Genomic DNA, 26,190 nt, shown 5'->3' on the forward strand with positions numbered 1-26,190 from the left:
TTTTGCCTCAACCTATGTCCACTGGGACCCCACAAGGTCCATCACTGAGTCCAGAAAATGTGTCTCTTGAGAAAACGAGGCTTGAATTGGAATTTAAAAGGTGGATGAAACCTTTTTCAAACCAGAGGATGTTGCTAAGGCACCCAACGGCCCCACTAAGCTTGCTGGAGGCCCTGTCCGGATCGTTCCAGTACTACCAGTGCAACAACATGACTCTAAGAATCCCTGTTGGTGTACAAAATGTGGTGCCTGGTAGAGTCCTGTTGAGGAATGACTTAAAAGCTCTTGGAGTTGTATCAAGCAACCCACGGGCTCCCAGTAAAAGGAAGCGGGAGCAGACTAGACTGGTCAGAGAGGCAACTTTGGATGACTCTCAGTGGGTAGTTGCAGAAGTACCTATAACTCCCAGTCCATAGGAAGGACACCCTTCTAATACCAGGACAAGGAAGGAGACTAAGGGGTGTTGGCAAGGGAAGCATGAGCGGCGTTAAAGGGATGCAAAGAGTGAGGAGTGAAGGTGTCGGGAGGGTGGTCGCAAGGGTTTTAGGGGGCAGTGTGGGTTAGGGCTAAGGCGTGTGAGGGAGCAGAGGTAGGTGTCTGAGTAGGACAGTTCTTCCCCAAGTGCTGGATGTGTGGAGGGTGCAGAGGCAGGGGTCCGCAGAGCAGTTTCCCATATTTTTGGTGCGCCAAAGTGCCTCTGTGATTTGGGAGTTGGTTTTCATGGTGGATAGCATGTTGCGTCTGCTCTGGTGGTTAGAAAGGCTAATGGGGGGGGGGAAGCTGCCCCACTATCAGTACACTCCAAGGAGGCTAGATTAGGGAAGGAGGCAAAGCTTGCTGTAATCAAGTTTATGGTTACAGGGAGGTTCAATGAAATGGCTATTCTCCGAATGCAACTAGATTTAACACAGTAGTGAATGCAGAAGCTCTGCTAGCGTGGGAGCTCTGCAGAAGTTCATGTACAGCTTGTGTTAAACAGTGACTGCACTCAGAATGCAGCTAGGTCTAATGCAGCTCAGTGGCAATTAGGTTCAGCACAGTGCCACAATTCAAGCACCGCTAGAAATAAAACAGATGCTACCCTCAAATTACAGCTGGCTTCAGTGCAGGGGCTAACACAGTGGCAGATTCAAAGTGCAGTTGAATTCAATGCAGCTATGTTCAACACAGTAGCTATACTAAAAAAACAGTTCCTTTTTTTATACAGTGGCTATTGTAAGGGTGCAGAACTAGACTCAGGACACAAAGGTGGCATGCTTGTTGGTATAGACTTATATTGGACTGAAAATGAGCAAGAACCCTACCTGTCCCTATGACTAAGAGGGTTTTCCCTGCCTCAACAAAAACTAAAGCTAATGTCAGAATGCCCGTCAAAAGTATCAAGCCCATTGTTTTGTGTCCTAAACCTATTTCCGTCCCTTACACTTTAACAGAAAACCTATAACTAAACCCTGCTTAGAACAGGATGACTTCCTTCTTCGCAGCGTCTCCCTTCCCCAAGCGTTCCTCGGCTCCTCTTTATCAGTAGTCTCTGTATCACAGTTCTGTCTTCTGCCAAAGGATACAAGTCCATTCCTCTGGTCTTCTTGCGATTTGTGGCAAAAGGGTCTTTCTTTCCCCATTGGGATTTCTGTGAGTTTTGATAAAGAGTCTCTCCCCTTGGACTTCTCGCAACTTGTGCCAAAGGTTCCTTGCTCCTGGTCTTCTCGTAACTTATGCCAAAGGTTTTCTTCTTCTGGACCTCTTGTGCTTTGTGCCAAAGGTTCTCTTCCACTGGACAACTTGTTCTTTATGCCAATGTTTCTCGTCCCCTGGACTTTTCATCTCGTTCTGTGGGTCCAAGACCCCTTTTTCAACTCTGTAATGTATCTTAACTAGGTCCTTTGTTGTGGCTCCGGCTCCCCACTTCCTCCACCTGCGCTTTCTGAGTTGTGTGCCACAGGGCTGTGCATCTCTCTCTATTCTCCCCCTATGGTGCTCTGTCTCTCCCATCTTCTCTAACTGCTTCCTCTATTACCCTATCCCACTCCCTACGTCTGGAAGGAAGAAGTTCAAGAGGCACATCCTGGTCTTCAACCTAGAGCTTCCTATCACAAATACCTACACCAGTGCTTCCTCCAGACAGACACTCACTGCCATCCTCTTTGGTCCATAGGTCTGGATAGGGGACGACAATCATATGGTCTCTTATCTCTTCTTTCTCCTCCACTCCCATTAAAGGTAGAAATTGGTGGGATGTGTTCGTGGCCCCCTTCCACTCCTCCACGACCATCATTCATGTCTATCTGAACTGCACCGTCTTGGTTCAGGGCCATCAGCTTAATCGCCTCCTTTTTGATAAGGCGTTTCCCGCATTTTATCAACTTCCTCCCTTCTCCTGCTACTCCTTCCACCACCTCAATGGCAACCTCATCTTCCTCCTCTGACCCTCCCTTGGGCCCCTCTACCGCCTCTGCGGGGTGTACCTCAAGCCTGTACCCCTCCGCGGAAGTCTTTCAAATGAGTCAACCTGGTTGACGTCGCCACTCTCAACTCTCGTTCTGCTGTCAAACACTCCTCTGACATCTGTCACCTCCTCAAAGACCTTGACCTAGACGTGCTTGCTCTCACCGAGACATGTCTGTACCGAGTTTTGACACACTCCTCCCTGTGCGCTACAAGGTCCTCTCCGAACCCTGAACCAACCGACCTGGAGGTGGAGTAGACCTGATCTTTCTGGATTGGGCCTCGGCCTCTGTCATCCCTGTGCAGACCTACTCCTCCTTCGAATGCCTGGTCTTCAGGCTCCTTGTCTCTCCTGGCCTCTCTATAACTGGCCACCAACTACAGGGCACCAGGCCAGGTTGCCCTCTTCCTCTCTGAATGGGCCGACCGCTCTTCTTCTCTACTTGCCTCTACTTCTCAACTTCTCCTCAGAGGTCTCAACATCCACCTGGACGCTTCTAATCCATCCTCTGGACTTTTCCACAACCTCTGCGACACTCTTTCCATTCTGCCCTCTAGCCCGACAAACTCTGCCGGACATACTTTGGATGTTCTCATCACCTCAGACATCCTCCTCTTCAACCCTCTCACCACTCCTCTCTCTTGGACTCATCACTTTCTACTCTCCTCTCATATGAAACGCTCTATCCCTCAGGCAAAGCCCCTTGCAGCACTGCCACCTACATTCTCAGTCATTCGGCCCATGAAGCGTGTGTCAGTGGATGCCTTTGCCTTTACTTTCTCTGCTCCTCCTACTCCTGCGGCTGACTCACACCCTGACAGTCCTTTCTAATTTGTGTCTTTCTATTTCCATCACCCTTGACATCCTTGCCCCTGTCATGAGAATCCAGCTGAAGCCTACCTCCAAGTGTAACATCCAGGTCGGTTGGTTCAGGGTTCAGAGAGGACCTTGCCGTCCTTAAATGCAAGTGCAGAGTGGCTGAGAGGAAGTGGAGGGCTTTGGGTGCATTCTCTGACAAACTGGCCTGCCGCCTGCTCCAAAGGCAATACAGACTGTCCTGTCCAAGAAGAGAGCACACATTCAAGCCTGCGTCTCTGAAGATCTGCTCTTTCACCTTGATTCCAGTATTCCTTCTGTCCTCATCCTCCTTGATCTTTCCTCTGCTTTTTGACACGGTCAGCAATGCCATCCCGATCAATCGACTCTTGTATTGTATTTTATTTATATAGCGCACCGAGCCCTGAAGCAACTGGGCACATTTCTTAAGTACAGACACAGATATGCATATATACAGTTAGACATGGAGCATCAGGATTGCACGCCTGGTAGATGAACAGAAGGTACAGTACATATAAACATTTTACATAAGAATTTACATTTACATAGGTAGCATAAAACACACATGTCTGTACAAAGATTACATGATCGGGAAAGCAAGTATTTAGAGCGAGTTTAGCTGTTGTGGATTAGTTTTCATTCTGAGTGAGCCAGGTTTTGGCCCCATTGCAGAATTTATGAATGGAAGGCTCTGGCCTGATGTTAGGCGGAAGTGCATTCCAAGTTTTGGCTGTGAGGACTGAGAAGCTTCTGCCTCCTGCTTTTTCCATTATGTACCTAGGTACTGTGAGAAGGTTTGAGTGGGTGGATCTACTTTGTCTAGCAGAAGTGTGGAGTTTGAATTTGTCAAAGAGGTATTTAGGTGCTTGGTTGTGTATACATTTGTGTACTAGGGAGAGTCTTGGATTTAATTCTTTGGTTGATAGATAACCAATGGACATTGCGTCTTAGGTCTGAGATGTGCAATTTTCTGGGGAAATTGGTGGCTGCTCTGAGCGCATTATTTTGAACGATTTGTAGTTTGTGTAGATTGTGTTGACTGGTGCCTAGATATAGCACATTGTAGAGTAGTCTAACTTAGTAAGTACCAGTGCTCTGGCCAAGGTGATGCAATTTTCTGTCGTCAAAAATGGTCTGCAGGCATTAATAGGCTTACAAGTGTAGGCAGTGGTGGACGCTGTGGTATTGATTTGTTGACCTAGCGATAGGGTGGCATCAATGTAAATACCTAATGTTTTGACGTCTTTAGATACTTTGAGGTCATTGCCGTCAATATTAAAGGTGTTGAATTTATTGTCCAATTTGTTGAGTCGGGCTTGAGTGCCCACTAGGAGAAGTTCAGTCTTGTCATTGAAGCATAGACCGTGTTGTGCCACCCAGGCTTGGATGATCAGGTAGATGTCATTGAGTCGTTGTGAGTCAGAGTCATGATTGCCTGTGATTTGTATGAGAATTTGTGTCGTCAGCGTAATTAGTGTAGGATATGCCCAGTTGGTCGAGTTTGTCAAATATAGGTTTGGTGAAGATATTGTAGAGTGTGGGGGAGACCCAAGAGCCTTGTGGGACCCCACATGTGACAGTCGAGGGGGGTGCAGAGGCCGATGGTGCAAATACTCTGGTTGTTCAGAAATGATTGGTTCAAGTGATGGCATCATTGGGGAAGTGGGCTGCAGTGGAGAGGTTTTTGCAGAGAACTTTGTGGTCGACTAGGTCAAATGCTGCTGATACTTCGAGTAAGAGAAGGAGGGCAAGGTTGCCTGAGTCCTTCATGTTCTCAATTTGGGTTACTAGATCTATCGGGGCAGTTTCTGTACCTTTTCTGGGTCGGAATCCATGTCATGATGCCTACCTCCAAGGAGCCAGGCCGGGCCCAGCAACCCCAGAGGCAGACATCATTTTCCCCAGGGAAGTCTCAGCGGGCCCAAGTCGGGGCCCTTTGGACTCAGTCCTGGCGCCTTAGGCGCCAGGCTCATAGCGGACCCCAGGCCTGGCGCCTTAGGCGCCAGGCTCATAGAAGAGGATATGTGTTTAAGTGCTTGGGTGCACACTTACCTGATGCAGACCTTGCTGCTTCATCCAGGCCCTCTTGAGGCCTGAATGGGACTACTTTACCTGTAGGACTACTTCACCACCCGGGTGTGGTCGGGGAAGGATACATACCTGATTGGTGGAAGGATACATACCAGGAACTTCTTCCAAGGCTATTTAAACCCCACCCGAACAGCCACACGTGCTTCGCGTTGTTCTGCACCTAGCAGCTGGACGCTCACCGTGTCAGCTCCTGCATCCTGACTTCAGCCACGCCTGCCAGCACCCTGGAACACCTGCAAGGGGAGAAAGGAAGAGAATAGGAGAAGAAAAGCCCATACCTGCTAAATCTGCATCCCGGAGTCATTTCCCCAACGGCCCTGAAAAGGAAGACATCATTTTAAAGGCATTTTGTTTCGATCGCTGCAGCGCTGCATTTTACTCACCTTTGCAAGGCGCTTCCATCTTCAGCAGCGATCTTCCGGATTCAGCTACGCCACGGCGCCTAGAGGAAAAAAGACAAGAACAAAGGTGAGAGGGAGAAAAGGAATAAGGAAAGCTCAGTTTCCTTTTAAGTCTTACCTGTTGGATTATTCCCACTGCATTTCGGGTCCTGCCGCTTCCTGGCATCTCCGGACCCCGGCCGGGAAAAAAGACAAAGACATTGAATGAGCGAATGCAAAGACATTACCTGAGCGCTCATCCAGAACTGTTTCACTTCGGGTCGGCGCCATATCTCCGGCACTCCGAACCCCGGCCCCTAAGGGGAAAAAGACATAAGCATTAGCGCTTGCTGCAATTAGACAACGAACATTATTATTAAGCTTGAACTTTTGAACAGAACTTTTACAGCGCCTTACCTGAACTGTCAAGCTTACCTGAACTCCCATCAATCCTCAATCCAGTGAAGTAACTGGGTTTCAACGCGCCCCTGCATCAGAAGCAGGATGGAGAGCTCATCCTTCCAAACCCTAAGGTGAGGCTTCACGGGGAATCGTGGAGGAGGTATCGTGGAGGGTTGGAAGGGAGTTGGAGGCTTGAGCATTGTTCCACAGTTGGTAATACTCCCTTTTCGCACACAGGAGGGTATCCAACGAGCCAGGGAAGCCAGAATAGAGGGGCCCTTCCTGTCCATCTTCAGAGTTCTGCGCCTTCGACGCCGCGCCTCTGTGGGAACCAGGTGAGCGTTACAATCCAGCCCTAGTAGATTGTTGCTTTCCAAGTGGTGCTGGATTTGTAGGTAGGCTGCTCTGTCGATGTTCAGGAGGAAGGGTACCATGCTCATTGGTCTATAGTTGGAGGGGTTGTTGGGATTGAGGGATGGTTTCTTAAGGAGTGGCATGATCCAAGTGTCCTTCAGGTTAGTAGGGATTTCATTGGCCTTGAAGGAGGCATTGATCAGTGAGGTAATGAATGGGGCAATCTCCTTCGCTGTTTCTTTTATGATGGGAGCAGGACAGATGTCGCCCATACATCTAGATGGTTTGAGGCTTAGTATTATTTCTTCTACTTCCTTGACACTGAGTGGGGAGAATTTGAATAGGATAGGTTGGGGAAGGGGTGGGGTCGCTGATGAGTGAGCAAGATTTTGAGATGGGTTAGCTTTTTTCGTTTCAATTCTCTTTTGTATGAGCTCAGTCTTGTCTGATAGTGCTTTTTGAATGTTTTGGTACCAAGTGGTGTCCTTGATGCAGGTATCTGGAGGTTGTTGTCATGGTGCGTGCTCCAAAAACCCCTGGAACTGATGGGCCCACCCCATTCATTGACACCCAATAGGGCTTATCAAGCCCCAAAGGAGAGTCCCAGAAACTCCTGGACTCAGTCCTGGCGCCGTTGGCGCCAGGCTCATAAGATGGTTTGAACCATATGGACTACTTACTCGGCCTAATGAGGCTGAGCCTTTCTGCATATCCAGGGCGTGACCGAGGGACTACTTTACCTGAAAGGCTGGGTGTGGTAGGGGACTATTTGCCTGGAACTACTTGCAAGGCTATTTAAGCCACGCCCTGCAGGCAGAACACGCTTTGCGTTATTCTGCACTCCTGCAGCGTAACGCTCAACGTGTCTGCTCTGTCCCCGAGCTTCTACAGCCACGCCCGTTCTGAGATTTCCATCCATCGGTGCCTGAAAGAAGAAAGAGAAGAACCGGAGTTATTACAGCGACAAAGGCCTTACCTGCAATTCTCATCCACCGGTCTCGCCTTCAGCTGATCTTCGGATCACCGTCCTTGTTTGGAAGAGGGCATCTGCACAGGCCTCCAATACTCAGCCGCGCATCTGCATTCCTCCGGAATACGTCGAAGCGGTTCTTCCATCCATCATCCTGGGGCCGAGCCTGCATAGAAAGAACAGAAAACAGCAGGTTAGTCGCGCACAAAACAAAAATGAACAATTATTCAGCCATCCAGCACCACTCACCCGCGCTAATACTCACCTGGAGATAGCCTGCCCAGGAGAGTCAAATCTTCATCCAAACCTCCATACGAATCCGCACCTGCAAGAAAAACAAAACACATTTAAACCTTAGGAAATACATTGAGCACCTATACCAAGCGTCCATTGGCATAGAGACTTACCTGCTTAATCCAGATATTCCAGACACAGCAACAGCTCTGGACCAGTGAAGTAACTGAGTCCGGGGAAAGATGGAACTTACAGCGCCCCTGCTGAAAGTCAAGCAGGACGGAGAGCCAACCTCACAAAACTCAAAGGTGAGCCAGAAGAGGAGTTGGACCTTAGGAGGTTGAAGGAGGTGACCAATCCAGCCCCCCACCCAAAAAGCTAATATATTGTTTCAATATTGCAGACAAACGCCTCCTGGGGTGATAACAGGGGAGAGGACATCATCATACCACCAGAGCTACGCCAGTGCAGACATCATTCGTATGGCTACGTGCTACGCCCCAGTGGAGACCAGGGAGCGTGACAGTTGTGTTGGTGATTCCAGCTCTCTAAGAATGCTGAATAGTTCCTTAGTGTTGGATTTGGCATTCTGGATGTGGTTGTTGTAGGAGTGAGATTTGGCTAAGAAAATAGCAGATTTGTATAAGGTAGAGGATTCTAGGAAGTTTTCTTTGTTAGGAACCGTGGGGTCGTTTCTCCAGTTTTTTTCTGCTGCTCTTTTGTTTTTTCCGGACTGTCCTCAATTGTAGGCTGAACCAGGTGTTCAGGTGGCTGGGCGACAGGTTTGGCTTTACGAGCCTTCTGTGGTGCTAGTTTGTTATTGACATTTCGGATGGTGGTGTTGTATAGGTGAGAAATTGTGAGATACCAGGATTTCTCACATGAGAAACAGTGAGAAATCCCAGACAAGAAGACTGCATTGTGTATCAAGGACGCCAGTGACCCTCCCAGGCGAACGGTAGAGTTGAGGAGGCGAGGCCAAGCAGGTGATATTATCCTTGACTTGCGAATTACAAACTGCAAAAACAAGTAATGCACACAGCCAGTGAGTTGGCAAGCAACATGAACAACCGGTGTGTGTTAAAGAAAGATTGAAGTTGCACAAGTGTATCGCACAGTTTCAGGCTGCACATGGGTGGATGAGACGCAAAGGAAAGCAGACCTGTGATGAACTTTGAATAACTGACAGCTGTTAAACTAGTGATACCAAGTAGCAGAGTGGTCCGGCGAAAGGAAGTTGTCCACTCGAAAGTCTCTGTGAAGGGTGAAATGTTTTTGTTATGAAGCGATAAAGTGAATGAACTATAAAGAGCAAAGTGATCAAAATTAACCCTGGCAGAAAGGACGGGAGTAAAAAGGTGAACGTTTAACTTTTGTGCTTGTGACATTGAACTACACAGACCAGGAGACATTGCAGCAAATAACACAAGTGTGTGAGCTGAAAGGAAAGCCGAAGTGGTCCTCCGGAGGTCTATAGTAAAAGCCACATTAATTCAAAAGTCTACAACATCCGGAAAAGGTCAGTGTCCAACTGAGGGAGACCTAAAGGATGTGAATTAAGCTTGTGGAAGGGAATCCCTGCAAGTGTTGTGTTTGAAAGGTCTGAGGGAGGCAGCTTTGAACGGCCTGAGCCCGACTGAGGGAGACCGGTGTGAACTTTTTGGTGAATTGTGTTTTGAGAACCTGAGCCAGTGTGTGATCAGCTCTATGGGGATCACCTTACTCCTTGCTGACCATCGTGGGGAGGAGAGCTGACTAAGCCACACATTCTTTATTTTCTAACTGATTTTCCTTTGCATGCATATTCTCCTTTTTGCACTTTTTGTACAAGAGCAAGGGCAGGCACAGGTTTTTGTTATTATAGCCCTCTTTGATCTGACTGACTCAACTACGACTGTTTTATTTATTATTTGATTGTAGAAACTACTCCCAACCTAGCTATTGGGCAAAGTAGGAGTTCTTCCAAACCCCAAAAATTGAATAAACGTTTTTACAAATTGTACCTTTTGTGTCAGTGTCATATTTGTGATAACATGCCTCCCTTACACTACCCACGTAGGGGCTGACTCAAAATCGTCATTAACCCAGTAATGTAGATTCCTCAATGAGAAAGCAGTGTGATATTTCCTCAGATATGGAAAGCCAAACCCCCCCCCACCCCCCCTCCACTGAGCACAGATTAATTGACATTGACATTTTTGGGTGAACACCAATCCCCCATAAAAATTCTCTATATACCGTCTTAATTTCTTCCAACAAGTCTGCGCAACATACTGAACAGATATATAATCTTAGGAAGCATGGTCATCTTAATCGTGCCAATTTTCCCCCATATTGTAAGGTTGATTCTAGGCCATCTTTTACAGTCTGAAATCATGTCCCTGAGTTTGACGTACGTTATTCTCCAGCATATGAGTGATATCCATAGATGCATGAATGCCTAAATGTACAAATCACTCTCTAGCCCATCGGAACTCATTTCCAGGAACATAACCTTTGTTACACATTAGGGTAATTGGAAAAGTGTTTATGGTTCATTGCTTTCCTTGCTTTCTCGTCTTCTTGTTTCCCCCCTGGTGTTTTAAGCTCTGTAATCTGTTGGCAAGGAGCTAGCACCTTCCTTCAATCCCAAGTGCTTTAGAATTAAGCAAGAATTCTTTTGATTGTTTCTAGATACTAGAGCATTGAGAAGGCTTTTTGTTCATGCAAATATAATCACACACACACACATTCACGGGCGGGCATTAAGAGAAGACAGTTATTTAAATATAAGGTGCAAATAACCATTAGCTGAATACAATTGTAAAATGTGAAATTCTATTTAGTTTTTCTTAACGCACGACAGAAGCAGGCTCTGTGCCAAAAGGAATGCAGCCTGTGCTAAAAATAAACTACAGGCATTGCCATGGTGTTCGCTAGATCTGGTAGAGCAGCACGTAACTCAGCAGCTGTTTGCTGTCTGTCAAAAACCCATGTATGCTCAAATGGAAGTGTACATGCTTAATACATGACATGCAGAATGATGGGAAAACAAGGTTTTAAGGGGAATTACTGGACCAGATAAAAATGAGAATAATGAGTGAAGTATGGAGAGCATGACGGGGACATGCGTTTATATCTACATTTTCATAATATAGCAACATGATGAAAAATGAAGCTATAGTGTATTCTTGCATAGGCTAGCAATATGTTAAGTAGCATGGCTGACAGAAATCGCTGTGGGATTGCCGTAGGGGGAAGATCATGCGGGATACAAAAGCACTATCCACAGGTCAATTTCAACAGAAGCTTGATTACAAAAAAAACACTCGCACATGGTGTGGGCACTAAAGCCATAGGTCGGTTAACATCAGGAACCAACCCGAACAAAAGAACTGCAACAAACGAATGTTCACTTCGGCTGCAACCATAGGAAATTCATAGCAGCCCGGCCCATGAAGTAGAAGAGGGCCTAAAATACCACAGTCAAGTAAGCTGTGATATTCCCTAGTGCTGGACCAGCACAGCCTTGCATGCAAGAAGATAGGCTAACGAGCAGGTGAACCATGAAGGCCGACAGGGGGGGGGGGGCAGGCAATTTCGGAAGGATTGGGCTGGCACCGGCAAGGGACCAAACACCTACAATGGCTACAAGGCTGCAGAGGAGCAAATTGCAGCCACAGATATAGTGCAACACACTGCGGCAGCACAGTGTCCCGGGGGTAGTGCAGCAGCATGGGATTAGCAAATACCCACAGCACCACTAGCACCTGAAAGAAGGCCTGCGGCACCCAGACAACAAGGTGAGCACAAGTATTGGGGGATGAGTGGTGGTGGATGGACTAGACGGTACAGACACCCCTGGGTAGAGGCGCAGGCCCCGGAGGCGGGCATGGAGAGCAAGCACATCCTGTGGAAGACAAGGTCCCCAGGCAGTAAGATTGCCTCGAACCAGGAGGACTATATATTCAGTATCACCTTTTTTATTATTGTTAAGTAGTGAGCCAGAGACAGAAAGGAGTGGTAACAGATATTTATTTAATGCCGGCAGTCTTCACGACGCTCAGTTAAATGTCACATATTTCATAAGGCAGAATCAGTAACATAGGACTTTCTCCATGATTTCAAACGTTCGTCAAGGGCCAACAAGAGCGAGCCGTGTTTCAACTTAAATGCAGTCCATAAAGCCTTTCCTTAAAAAAAAAAAAATGCAATTCGAACCTTAATAATATGTATGGAAAACCTCCTCGAAGCCGAACGTACTTCGTACTTGATTAGAGCGTTTTCTCCGCACGCCTTCTACTCCAGTGCTTGTTTCATAACCTTTCCCCGGCTTGCTGATGGCTCTCCAGGATGCAGTCGTTCCTTGCTGGCCTCAGGCTTGGAATTACTTAAACAAACAAAACGTCCAGTGTCTGTTTTCACACTGGAATCTCCTTTTACTCAGGAGCCTTCATCCGCTGAGCATTCGGTCTGCAAACCAGGTATGGGGCACTTCGGTGTGTTTTTCGTTTCCTTCTAATCTGCCCACCGATATGGGGAACTGGCCTCATACCAGTCCGACTTCACTCCGTCAGCCTCCTTCCACTCCTGCAAGGCGAGAGAGAGGTTGAGTTGTTTTCACCTGTTTTTAACTCCCGTGACCCTCCTCCCCAGCAATTAACATCGGGCGTTCCCAGCCATGTGTTTCTCATCCCTGAGGCTAATTCTCCGCCTCCCTGCTTAACCCTCGCATAGCCTGCCTTATTTTTAACTCCTGCCTGCAAGCGTTCCTCGTTATATGGAAACGTGGTTTTCCGTCTTCCCCATCTCATTTCTTTAACCCTTTTAGGCTTTTATGTTGAACATGCATCAGCTGGGGCATTCTGCGATATGTAGATTGGGTCTTTGTTCACTTGTGTCCCTTCTATTTTGCCTAGTAGTTGGCTGGTGGGGCATTCTGGGATATGTAGTTTTTCCACTGTTGACTCTTATACTTAGTATTTTGGTATCTTGTGGGACAATTGACTTGTCCTCTTCACTGCTGTTTTTCCCCGCAATGCTGGTCGCTACTGTTTCCCCATCACAATTAACAACGTACATCAGAAAGATGTCCAGTCTGTAGGACATATCTTCCACTTTATGTACAAATCTTAGACACGTGGAAACGTGACTAGACATTGACACTTAATATTAAGGTCCACAAGCAATTAAAAAATAAAGTTGACATTAAAATTGAGAAGAACGTTAACACCAAAATAATCTTTAATTACTACAGAAAGTGGTCTTAGTACAGAATATTTTTAAGCAAGGATACTTACAAAAAGGGAATGAAAACACTTGCCATAACATTACTTCGATACAAGCAAGTTTACACTTTAGTTTTGCCATCCCAGGGGAAAAAATATATGTGTGCATTCATCAGCTAGAGATGCTCACTGTATGCTCCGTTATTATTTAGGGCTGGGTGTGACGAAGTGCAGTCGGTGTCGGGGGGGGGGGAGGAATTAGCAGGACGGCCATTTTGTTTCTGCACGCCAATGCATCTTTTAACAGGAGCAACCAGGAGAACGCAGGAAACAGCCAAGCACTCTGCACTGCAACACACCACCTTAACAGCTAACCAGCATTACTCAACTGCTACACAACTGCACCTAGTGCACAAAAATACACAACAGAAGAGATTAGACACGGGCCCACAATCGCCTGCAAAAGCTTGACTCGTTTTATACAGTAAGCTCATTCCGCTGGATTGAAACTAAACCCAATTTAATTTTTAAATATGGAAAAGGGAAACTGCCAATTACATTTGGGCTTCTCAGTTTACGTCCATTTTCCACCAACCATTCTACTAGAACTCAGTGTATAAACAAAATTGAATTTTACCTCAAATATCCAAGCCAATTGAGATATCTGTAGTCGTTTACTTCACTAAATTACAAGAAATTGGAATAATAGCAACAATGGCACATGAAAAGCATTTTTGAGGGGATTGGGTCCTCCAATGTATTCCATATCTATGACAGTAATCACCACAGCTGTGCTTCTTCGGAAAATCTTCGGCGGCTGCGTCCTGCGTCGATGACGTCCATAAGCCGCCCTCAAGGACCTCCTCCGACGGCCAACGTCACTGGATGTTATATGTAGGACACACAACGCCCGTAGCCTCAGTTCAGTTTTTTCTGTGAAAGTGTTCGCTTCGTGAATCTCGGTACGCCTCGACTCTTTTGAGTTTCTGTTGTTCATCTCGGTTCTTCGAACCTGTTAGTTTGTGAAGTTATTCTTCGTGAAGGTGTCTACCTCGTCTTCAACCCCTGCGTCTGGGATTTAAGAAATGCGGGGACTGTGGGTCCAAAATGTCGGTGACGGACTCGCATAATGCCTGCCTCTGGTGCCTCGGGGAGGCCCATGACATGGATGACTGTGTTGACTGCCAGTCGCTCACGTCCAAAGCCTTGCGGGAGCGCAAGAAGAAGTTGTTGGTAGGTAAGGTGTTCAAGCCCCAGAAGTCGAGGTCTGCGGGGCTTTCGACGGATGATTCGAGAGGCGACTCCGCGTCATCGTCGGAAGTCCAGTGGGTCTCGGTCCCGGAGTCGGTCTCGCCACTCCTCTGCCCCTTTGATGCACTCACAGAAGTGCCGTCATCGGTCGCCTCATCCGATGACTCCACCTGTCGGCGGGTCGCTTACCCCGCCAAGCATGCAACGCCGGAGGAATGGGCTTCCTTCGGGAAGAAGATGTTGGCGATTCTCGAATCACAGGGCACTGGTCCGTCCGCCCCTCCGAGTGGGGTCGGTCGTGATCAGCCGAGAGACACCGCACGTACGCCTTCGGGCTCGGGTGGTCGTCACGATTCGCGGGAAAGGTCCTGCTCGGACAAGGAAAGGAATCGTTCTCGGCATGCCCGGTCCAGGTGCCGGTCCTCGACGCGCTCGAGACCGAATGAGCCTGTGAAGTCTTCAAGGAAGACATCGACGCCTGTGGCGCAGAGGTCGTCGATGGACTCTCTTGAGGCTCCGCCTCCGAGGAAGTCGACGCTGTTGGCACCCAGGATGTCGAGGGACACGCTCGGGGCTCTGCCCTAGAGTCCTGTGTCGATGCTGTCGCGCCGCGTCTGTCGTCGATACCGATTCTCTCAACGTCGGCGCCGATTCACTCGACGCCTTTCGGGGCTGTGTCGACGGGGGTACCCCGTGGCTCAGGGGAACCTCCTAGAAAGGCTCTGGCCAAGGTCAAGCATGGCTTTGGTTCCAGTTCTGTGCCTTCTTACCACCATCTGGAATTCATTTCAGAGGTGGATGAAGGCTCTGATGATGGCATGGTGCCTGACACGGTGCCTGGCGAGATTCCCTCGGCCCATAGCCAGTTTGAAGACCTGAGGCAGTCCCTACATGATGCTAGTGGGCTGGACACCTCTCCGGAGGTGGAGTTTTGTAGGCCTGAGCCTGGCACTCATGCCGATTCTTCGTACCGGCGCTTATGTCACGGGTCACTGAGTACTTAGGATGGTCTGCTCCCCCAGGGGAGTTTGTTCAGGATGACCTTACGGATATCCTCGACATTGGTCCACCAACTGACCCGGTACTGCCTTTCTATATGGCTCTGCAAAGAAGGGTGGTGGCGGCTTGGACTGCTCCGGAGAGTCTCCCGGCAGTGAGCAAGTCTTTGCCGCAAAAATACCACCCAGCCAGTAGTGACCCCCTGCTACTTGTCCAAGCACCCTACTCCGGGGAGTTTGGTGGTGCAGGTGGCTACGGCCCCGGCTAAGCAGGCGTGGTACCCTACCATCTCTCCTGATAGGGACGACAAGCGTTTTGACGGCTGGGCGAAGAAAGTGTTTTCTGCAGGGGGTATGGCGCTTCAGGCGGCCAACTCCATTTGTGCCTTGTCTCGTTTCACGCACACACTGTGGAACTGTTTCCTTGGCGGCTGAACATATTCCCGAAGGGGATGAACGGGATGGTTTCCTTGCCATGGTTCAGAATGGCAAGGATGCTATGTGTGAGGCCGTTCAGTCGGGTTTGGACATGGTAGATTGCGTCAGCCGGTCCATGGCGGCGAGCACCGTGTTACGCAGGTTTGCGTGTTTGTGGAAGTCGGGGTTTGCTCCTGATGTGCAGGCCCGGCTCCTCAACATGCCCTTTGACGGGGAACATCTTTCTGGCAGCAAGGCTGATGAGAGCCTTGAGAGGTTGCAGACCCCCAAAGCTGCAGCAAAGTCGTTGGGTGCTGCAGTTCGACAACCTCCGCCTTTTCGTCCTAGGGGACAGCAATGGAGGGGGAGGTTCCTTTCGTTATTACTCATCCTTTGATAAAGCGAGAGGAGCTGCCAGTCAAAGGTGCCACCGTAGGAGTGCCAGAGGTGGAAAAGAAGGTAATCGAGGTGCCAAGGCCGCTCGGGCTGTTGCCTCTTTGCCCTCAGGCAATGCCGCAGCCGCTTCAGCTCAGTCATGAGGCCATGTCCCATGGTTCGCCGGTTGGGGGAAGGCTGGCGCAACATCTTGCAGAGTGGCGCGCCATTACTTCAGATGTGTGGGTTCTGGAGATCATAACCCACGGCTACTGTCTTCCTTTCCGGCAGAGGCCTCAAGACAATCCACCGGGGAATCTCTCTTTGAAGAGTCCGGATCCGCTCGTTGCGCAGGAAATTCAATCCCTGCTGGAGAAAGGCGCCATAGAACTGGTGCCTGTAGTGGAGAGGAACAAGGGATGGTATTCCCCTTATTTTTTGATTCCCAAGAAAGACGGGGGATTGAGACCCATCATGGACTTGCGCGGTTTGAACAAACTCCTCAGGAAGGACAAGTTTAAGATGGTTCCTCTCTCTCAAGTCCTCCAGGCCCTTCAACTTCAGGACTGGTTGGTGTCTCTCGACCTGAAGGATGCTTATTTTCATGTGCCGGTCCATCCAAAGCTCAAGAAGTACCTGCGGTTTGCGTTTGGCGACTCGCACTTTCAGTTTCGGGTCCTGCCGTTCGGATTGACCTCCGCCCGAGGGTCTTCACCAAGCTCATGGTAGTGGTGGCAGCGCACCTTAGGAAAAGGGGGATTCACGTCTACCCCTACCTGGACGATTGGTTGATCAGGGCGCGCTCTCCCAAGCAAGTCCTGGATCATCTGTCCGTCACCTGCCACTCCCTACACAAGTTGGGCTTATCGCTCAACTAAAAGAAGTCCCATTTGACACCTACTCAGAGGCTCCAGTACATCGGAGCGGTGCTCGACACGTCCCTGGGGCAGTGTTTTCCTCCCCAGGTGAGGGCTCTTCACATTCAGCAGATGGTGTAGTGGTTTCAGCTTGCCCAGACTCTCCCTGCGTTCGAGTTCTTGAGATTGCTCGGCCTCATGGCATCCTGTATTCTAATGGTGCCAGAGGCCAGGTTTCGGATGAGAACTTTGCAATGGGCACTCAAGCTCCAGTGGTCTGTCCTCCGGCAGGATGTCGGACCCTGTTCAGGTGCCATCTTCGGTCGCCCAGGACCTTCTGTGGTGGGACGACGAAGGCAATCTGATGATGGGGGCTCCATTTTGGCTGCCCTGGCCGGAGGTGACGATCGTGACGGTGGCATCCCTCATGGGATGGGGAGCTCATGCCAACGAGCTGATAGTCAGCGGTCGTTGGTCTCCGTCGGAGTCCAGGCTCCATATCAATCTGTTGGAGCTGAGGACCGTCAGGCTAGCCCTGAAGGCTTTTCTGCCGACTGTGCGAGGAAAGAATCTCCTGATCCTGACGGACAACACGGTGGCCATGCACTACCTCAACAAAAAGGGGGGGGCAGGGTCACTTCCTCTGTGCAGGGAGGCGATGCAGCTCTGGTTCTGGGCAATCCAGCAGGAAGTTTCGATCTCAGCAGTTCATCTGGCAGGAGACGAAAACGAGACAGCGGACGCTCTGAGCAGGAGAGCGCGACCTCTCACGAGTGGGAGTTGGCTCAGGAGATTCTCCTGGAGATCTTCACCCTTTGGGGGACCCCTCAAGTGGATCTCTTCGCCCCCAGTGTCAACCGGAAGTGCGAGAGGTTCTGCTCGCGGGAATTTCCTCCAAACGGAGCCTTAGGAGACGCGTTCGTGGTGGAGTGGTCATTCACACTGCTGTACGCGTTTCCTCCAGTCCCCGTCATCCCGCAAGTACTGCGGAGGTTCGTTTCCCGGATGATCCTCATTGCTCCGGCGTGGGCCCGGAGGACGTGGTACCCGGACCTTCTCGACTTGTCCATCTGCCCTCCATGTCGTCTTCCCTACCGAGACGATCTGCTCTCACGGGAGGGGGGTCAGGTCCTCCATCCAGAGGTCAGGTCCCTCAACCTTCACGCTTGGTTTCTGAAAGGTTGAGGTATAAGGATTGGGACCTCCCTGAAGACGTGATGGAGGTGTTGCTTTCGGCCAGAAGGCCCGCAACAAAGTCCCTGTACCGTTGCCGTTGGAGAAAGTTCTGTGACTGGTGCAGGGTTAAGAATGTGGATCCTTTTGCATGTGACATTCCCATGGTTGTCTTTTTTGCTTTCTTTGGCCCACAGGGTCCTTCAATTAGGTACCATTAAAGGTTACCTGGCGGCGCTGTCCATATTTAAGCGCTCGTCTGAAGTGTGTTCTTATTTTAAAATTCCTTTAATTTCTCAGTTTCTGAAAGGGCTCACTAATGTGTTCCCTCCGTCACCTTTCCTGGTGCCCGGTTGGGATTTGAACCTTGTTCTCAAGTTTCTGATGGGTGCTCCGTTTGAGACTTTGCATTCATGCCCTTTGAGACTGTTAACTTTGAAAACTGTATTTTTAGTTGCGGTCACTTCCGCTCGCAGAGTGAGTGAGTTACAGGCACTTTCAGTGAAGCCATCCTTCACTGTGTTTCGTTCGTCCTTCTTTTCTTCCGAAGGTGGTGTCGGAATTTCATTTAGGCCAGAAGGTTGTTCTTCCGGCATTTTATCCTCCTCCACATCCTGGTAAGGAAGAGGAGAGGCTCCACGGGCTTGATCCTAGGAGAGCGTTAAGCTTTTATATTTCACGCATTTCCCGGGTCAGAGTGGACGAGCAGCTCTTTATTGGTTACGCTGGAAATCGTTTGGGACAGGCTGTGATGAAACAGACTTTGTCTCGCTGGATTATTTTGGCTAACTGAGTGTTACCGCTTGGCGGGTAAGGACCCACCGGTCGGCTTACGGGCCCATTCTACCAGGGGTATGGCTGCCTCTACTGCCCTGCAGAGGGGTGTTCCTATCCGCAACATCTGTGATGCAGCCACCTGGGCTTCGGTACATACTTTTTGTACGTCATTATTCCCTCGATTCCATCTGGGGGCAGGATCTGGCCTTTGGCAAGGCGGTCCTTTACTCCGCAATTTGATTGGGCATGCTAAATTTCAGTTTTCTAAATTCTTTTCCCACCTCCCTGCATTGGTACTGCTTTGGGAGTCTGTCATAGATATGGAATACGTTGGAGGACCCAATCTCCTCGAAGAACAAGTTACTCTTACCTGGTAACTTTCTTTCTATGGGATGGTCTGACGACGTATTCCATATGTCTCCCTCCCTACCTTCCCCGCTACAGAATTTCTTATGCGATTGCAGCTTGCGTTTCCGCAAGGCTTTGTGTGTCTGACTGGCAGAAGACTGGTGGCACACGTTCTCGGGGGAAAAAACTACAACTGAGACTACGGGCTTCGTGCGTTCTACTTATAACATCCAGTGACGTCGGCCGTCCAAGGAGGTCCTCAAGGCCGGCGTATCGATATCATCGACGCGGGACGCAGACGCCGAAGATTTTCCGAAGCAGCACAGCTGTGGTGATTACTGTCATAGATCTGGAATACGTCGTCGGACCATCCCATCGAAAGAACGTTACCAGGTAAGAGAGTAACTTGTTCATCTGCCACGTGAGGCGCATTTTTTTTTTAAACTCGTATAAATGTTAAAAGAACCGTCAACAAAACGTTACACATAACCACCTTTTCAACAGCCGGTTACTTGTGCCAGTGGACTTCAGAATGGACTAAAAGATCCAGTGATGGTTATTAGAAGGCGTCCAACTAGCATGTGGCTTTCATTGGCTGATCATGCTGCTACGGAGAAACTGCTCCCTCCTCTTCGGGCAGCTTTGGTGCGCTCGGGGAACGCAATCTGGACTTTGAGTCTTTTTTGCACGGCGGGGGTGAGACCCTGGAGCAGGATCTCAAGCGAGAGCTAGACACCTTGCAAGACTTCGACTTGCACCGTCGGACGGACCGGGACTTTGAGGTGGAACGGGATCTGGAACATGTGCGGGATCTTGACTTGGAGCGGCTGTAACGGCTTCTGCTGCGGGACCGGAACGACTTCTGCTGCGGGATCTGGTGCGTCGATGTCTGGTGACTCCTACGTCCGTAACTTCCTCCACTGCCTCCATATCTTCGTGGCGGCTGGCCACATCGACTGTGATGACTCTAAGGGTCTTCCATAGCGCGCCATCAGCACGCGCAGTTCACGTCTGTCACGTCTGTCTAGTACAGCTCCATCCATGGCGTCCATCGCATCCTCTGCGTCACGTTTGTCGTGGAACCACACGAAAGTGAAGCCGCGACTCTCCGGTCGTTTCGGGTGACGTCCTGTAGGTGAGATTGTCGACCTCACGTCAGGCGGAGGCCGACCGTAACTCATCTCCGGGAATCGGGCGGGACACAAACTAATCAACTCGGTTAAGGCCCTAGCTCTTCACGGGCAACTGATGATAAAAATGGATGACCAGAGCCGGAAGCGGTTGCAGCAATCTAGGTGAACAAAGAGCTGGGTGGTCCAAGCGTTTAAGCGGGCGACGTTGGTACAGCTTTCAGGGAGGTGTATGGAACCTGTAGGCACATCTATGTTTAATATTTAGTAATAAGGTAATAATGAAAGTAAGATGTTAAGAGATATTTAAGGTGCGGGGAGAGAAAGGCTCGATCCTTGGCATATAGGTCGGATACGTATATGGAAAAAAGTGGTTGTTCCCAAAAAAAGGTTTTTGGGAACTCCCGTCCCCTGCACACTGTCGAATTATCTGTACAGAACAGATCAATAACTTAAGGAGTTTGAGATACTCATTCTATACATTGTTCCAGAAAACATTTAACATGAAGTGATTATAGTAAACAGTTTTAGTAGTACATATACCATCTTCATTGAACAAATAAGTTTTTTTTGAAGAGAACAAAGATTTGTAAAAATTATTAGTTTCTTTATTGTAAGCTTTCAGGGAGCCCCGACTGGTCTACTGGCGACGGTTTATCAGAAAGTGCGCCGAGGAGTATATATTCAGATCCACAGCAGCTCAGTCATGGTGAGATAACCGAGGGAAGCACCGGACACAACGTGGCATTCCCCAGGATATTTTGGAACTGGCAGCAGACACTGTAACAGACCTAACAGAGGGCCCTGGGGGAGTGAGTGAAAGAGAGCGTATCAACAGATTAATGGTTTGGTTTACTTATTTGTAGAGCGTGGCCAGGCCTGGGGGCATCTGGGCGCTATTCTTACAGGTTACATAAACAAAATTAGAATACAATAAGTGATACATAAGGTTGCATACAAAAATGTACAAATGTACAACAGGTAACATTGCAAAATTGGGCAGATGTAGTATATGTACAGCAGGAGATGAAGGTAAATCAAGTTATTCTAGCTGCCACTCAGGCTATAAAATAGCCAGGTTGAGGTCTTTCTCATGGAACCATAGTTTAACCATCTTTCGGAATAGAAAGAAAAAAGGTTCCTCTCTTAACGATACAGGGAGTGCGTTCCGGTTCCAATAAGACAGGAACACTGCTGGCAGACACCAGGGTGCACCCACCAAAGCGCTCCCAAGACACTGATGCAGTGATATAAGGCAGGAGAGTGGATCCCAGTCACTGCGTGAACTTGGTGGAGACACCGGAAGAAAACAGTGGGTTAATAACGAGTCGCAGTCTCTGCAGGACATATTCAAATCGCTTACTGTGAAGAGCAACGGAAAGAAGAACCAACCAGACAATAATACCCCAACAGACAAGGAACGTTACCACGTTGGTCCTGACAGAAGAAAGGCGCCACAGTGCAGATTGGCGCAGCAATGGAATCCAAGTCTAATAAGAGCAAGGGGAAACAGACCTCGATGGACACATTTACCAAACCTGCACAAACAGCAGACAGTGCGATGGCAACAGCACGGGAGACACGCGGTGAGGAGGCTTCTGTTAGAGGAGACCACCATATTCTAGAGGTCATTGCTGCGCTGACGTCGGCACCGGGATTTAAAATCGATGCGATCAGCATTGATGTGAAGCTTTTGAGACAGGATGTCAGGGCATTAGCAGAGCGCACAGGGGTGCTAGAGAAGGAGGTACTGGCGAACATGAGCAGTTGTAAGGAGAACTCCCAGGAAGTTTCCATACTACAGTAGCAAGTACAGATTCTCGAAAGCAGAGCAGAGGAGGCGGAACGAGAAACAACGTACAAATTTTATGGCTCCTGGAAGGGGAAGAAGGCCCAAGCCTGACAGACTTCATTGAAAACATGCTGTTGCAGGAAATAGGCGCTGGGGCACTCACCCAATGGTTCACAGTTGAGAGGGCGCATAGGGCCCTGATAAGAAAGCCGCCACCTGGGGCTCCACCCCGGCCGAGAATAGCCCGGCTCCTAAATTGCAAAGATAGGGAGAATATCCTAGAATACTTTCGCAAACGAGGAACGATCCGCCAAGCATCAGCGACCATTACGGCTTACCGTGACTATACTTCCTTGGTGCAAAAACAGAGGATGAACTACATAGCAGTCAAACGAGATTATGAGCAGCTAATCTCAAATACATGCTGTTGTATCTGGCGAACTGAAGGTCCTATATAAAGACTGCTCTGTCTTCTTCGAGACTCTGGAAGAGGTGAATACGTAGATGGATACAGTGAACATGCCAAGAGGGATGGAAGACCAGGCGGGAGCAATAAATGAACCTGTATTGTTTAGATGACGCATGCTTAGGCCACACAGTAGCTATCGAGGAACGATCCGACAATTGAACATGTTGAAAGGTCATATTGGCTGACCTCATAATCCGCTAAATGCAGGAACCACTGGTGCCGAACCAACAAGGGCGGTGCAAAAACGAATCACACTATACCCCATACTAGTTTTGATGGGTTAGGATACTAGCAGTTACGTATCCTCCTGCTGCACTCCGAATACCAGCATGGAAGCCTGGGATAGGAGTGAGATGCAGGGGTGCCTGAGCTCTGGAGCTGGTCAAAGGTTGGAAATTGTTGGGAAGGGGACGGCAAGGGAGTTGGGGTAGTTGGAGTGGAGTTGGCCTACAGATACTCACAGGGGTGGGATAGTGAATGCAACATGGGAAGAATGATAGCAAGAACCACTAGAGGGGATGGGGGAACTTAAAATAGCAACCTGCAATGTCAGGGGGCTGAACAGCTACATTAAGAGAAACCGGAAAATTTAATATTTGAGACACCAGGAAATATATATAGCTCTCCTGCAAGAAACTCATCTTACTAAAGACCGGCAAGATACCTTGGCACGGAAGTGGGAGGGAGTGACCTTGGGTTCAACATATTTGGCATATCTGCGGTTACCATTTCGTTGCACCAGCCCCTGAGCGCCACTTTAGCTTCCCAGCTCATCAGGTGAGCTTGGTGTTGTCCAGACCCTCCCGGGCCTCAGATTTTGAATTTTTTGCATAACGTTGAGGCCCCCAGGCCGTGCCTGCAGCCACGTGTGCTCTGCTTCCTCTCCCTCCTTCCGAGCCCTCCCACCTCCCCTGATAGGCCAACCCACCAGGTCATAAGTGACCATTCCAGGGCAGCCCACTGCCCGGGCAGTCCCTGGGGTGAAGGGCCCCAGGCAAAGGGTGACTCTAACAGCGGCGGCTCTGCATTGTGTCTGGAGGTGTCAGCAGGGGAAGCCAGTGGCCAGCCGTCAACCAGCAACTGCTAGGACCAGTACGGTAGGAGTGGCCTGGGTGGGGAGTAGAGCAAACCTATCTAAAGCACTGCGATTATTTTCCACTGCCTCCCTCTCTCCTACACTTTCAAATCTTGCTGTGTTTTAGGATTATACTGAATTATTCTATTGTCTCAAATCCAGCTGTGCTTGGTACTGTACTCAATTGTTCTGTTAAGGGTAGGCTTCTCTCCCACTATACAGGACTGTTAGGGAGAATTCTCTGTTCAGACTAATTTCCCAAACCTAGTGAGTCCCTCAGCAGCTTTGCTGGATTTTTGGGGTTTATTTTTTTCTCCTGCTAAGTGTGAGACTCTTTTTCTCCCACTCTTAGACATGATTTGAGATATCCTTTGACTTTGTGATGTGTTTTATGGGCTATGGGGTCTTTTACTCCATAGGGTTTCATGTGGTTTTTGGTAAGTGTTACACAGCACCCTCAGTGCAGTAACACAGGGGTGTCATAGTGACCCCCAAACATAGCCTCCATACCCTGGGACTGACTACTGTCTCCTAGGGCATGTAAAGTCACCATTGACTTTACTAGTCTTAAATTGAGAACAGAACCAGTACAAACCATCATATTGTGGAAGTACTGGTAGGGGTAATTAGATTGCCCCTGGGTCTGTTTTTCGAGGGAGCACTGTGCAGTCCACCCTCGTCGAGTTTCTGGCTGGTGGCAGTGGTTACCACGCAAAATATTCCACTGGAATATTTTCTATGGGATTTTCCCATTCATTTTAAACACACCACTTTTTGGTGCAATGTTAAAGATACCGCCGGGTTATTTATTTAATATTTATTCCCCGGTTGGGTCTTTTCGCCAGGACTCGGTTTTAAAATGGCGTTTGTGTTCGCCTCTGTAACTCGAACCAAGTCGAGCCCTTGGTTCCACTTTTTGGCGGGCTTCTCCACAGAAGCCTCCAAAAGTGGTGCCACTCTGTCTGGGTCTACAGGATGTGTGGGAGGGGGGTTTAGGCACCCCGGACTGAGTTGCCTCGGCAACTCAAGTGGCACTCTTGTGTGATTGGCCCAGTGGTGAGCCACCCGGCTCACCACTTAGCATGTTTGAGTGACAGCTAGGACTGATGAATGGGGGTTTTCTGCATAGAAGCAGGGCTTTGGGGACTGGGACTTCAGACGTTGCCACAGGACCAAAGAATCCGAAGAGGAAGAAGCTGAGCCGACCTGCAACGACGACACCACCGGTGGAGCCCTGCTGAACCGACTCACCACTTCTTCCAACGACAGAGGATATCTTCATCCCGAAGAGTCTTCTTCCTTTGACTGGTGGAGATAACCAGTTTGCCCGCCTTTTCGCCTTCCCGGATCATCTCGTGGCCGCCTTGCCTGTGCCAAGCACCCCGGCAACCGGGATACCACGTTTATCCACTACCGCGAATAAAAGGGTAGTACCTTTTAACCGGAGAACTCCGCGGCTGGTTTCTTCCCTGACAGTGCAACGACCTTCATCTTTCCTCCATGTCGAGATCTTCTCTTCCTCTGGACGACGCCGCGACTTGCATCCACTGCCAGGAACAACTGCCCCCGCTGGAGGATTCTCTCCACTTTCAAGGTACTGTGTCCGCCTGGCCTCCCTCGCCAAAAGTCTGTGTGGGGTGTCTCGTAAATCCTCATTTTACCACTTGGGTTGGCCCTAGGCTGGCTAACTGAACTTTTTTGAGCTGAACTGATTCCTTTTTAAACTCTCTGCAAGACTTTCCTAGCCTCTTAAACTGTGTGATCTTGGGCGCATTGGTGTTCTACTCTCTCCAAGAGGGAGCCTGGCCTCTGAACTTTTTGCTCACAAGTAGACTTTGACTTTCCTGCCTTGCCGAGTGCTTCTAAAGTATTGTGTTGTGTGCTGTTCCTAATTTCTGCCTTTTCCCTCCCTTTTTCTTAACTTATTGGAGTACCTCTGTCTGGAAATAAGTGGTGTTAACTAAGACTTGTCTAATAAGGAATAAGGGATGTATATATATTAATAGTGACTGTGTTTTTGAACTTGCTTACAATAATACTGCTAGAGTGTTTCTAAGTGTGTCTTTAAATAAATAATTATATACTTGATACCAAAGCTTTGGTCAGTGTTTGCTTGTGCTACTGTATTTTGGTACCTATCTTGTATACTCTATATACTGTCTAACTCTTCCTGAGAGAAGTCTGGCTGCTCAGCCACAGCTACCAGGTAAATCTGGGTGGTACAGACTGCTACCAATTGGGTTTACTGCCAACACCTGTAGTCTTAAGCTTTTTGCAGTGGTCCCTAAGGGAACTGCACAGGTTTCTGCCTAACAAGGACTCTCAAATCTAGCTGTGTTTTAGGATTGTACTGAATTTTTCAATTGTCTCTCAAATCCAGTTGTGTTTAGTACTGTACTCTATTGTTTAATTGAGTCTCAACTGTAGCTTTGTTTGGTATTGTACCCAATTTTTCTGTTAGGCGTGGCCCTCTATCCCACTCAATTGTTCTGTTGGGTGTGGGCCTCTCTCTCTCACTATATGGAACTCTGAAGTCTGGCTGTGTTTAATCTTGAACTCAACTCGTTGAGATCAACTTGATTCACAACCAGATGGGTCCACACCATG

General features: G+C 48.9%; 1 protein-coding gene and 1 pseudogene across 1 annotated transcript in view; one reads left to right on the plus strand and one right to left on the minus strand.

Annotated features, from left to right (window-relative positions):
- Window positions 1-26,190, plus strand: part of PIGG (phosphatidylinositol glycan anchor biosynthesis class G (EMM blood group)) — a 1,567,692-nt gene that overhangs the window by 1,008,413 nt on the left and 533,089 nt on the right. The window lies entirely within an intron of this gene.
- On the minus strand, window positions 19,725-20,298 carry LOC138511098 (serine/arginine-rich splicing factor 2-like; annotated as a pseudogene).

Source organism: Ambystoma mexicanum, chromosome 6p, assembly GCF_040938575.1.
Source record: "Ambystoma mexicanum isolate Mex_15411 chromosome 6p, UKY_AmexF1_1, whole genome shotgun sequence".
In the NCBI taxonomy this organism is placed as follows: domain Eukaryota; kingdom Metazoa; phylum Chordata; class Amphibia; order Caudata; family Ambystomatidae; genus Ambystoma; species Ambystoma mexicanum.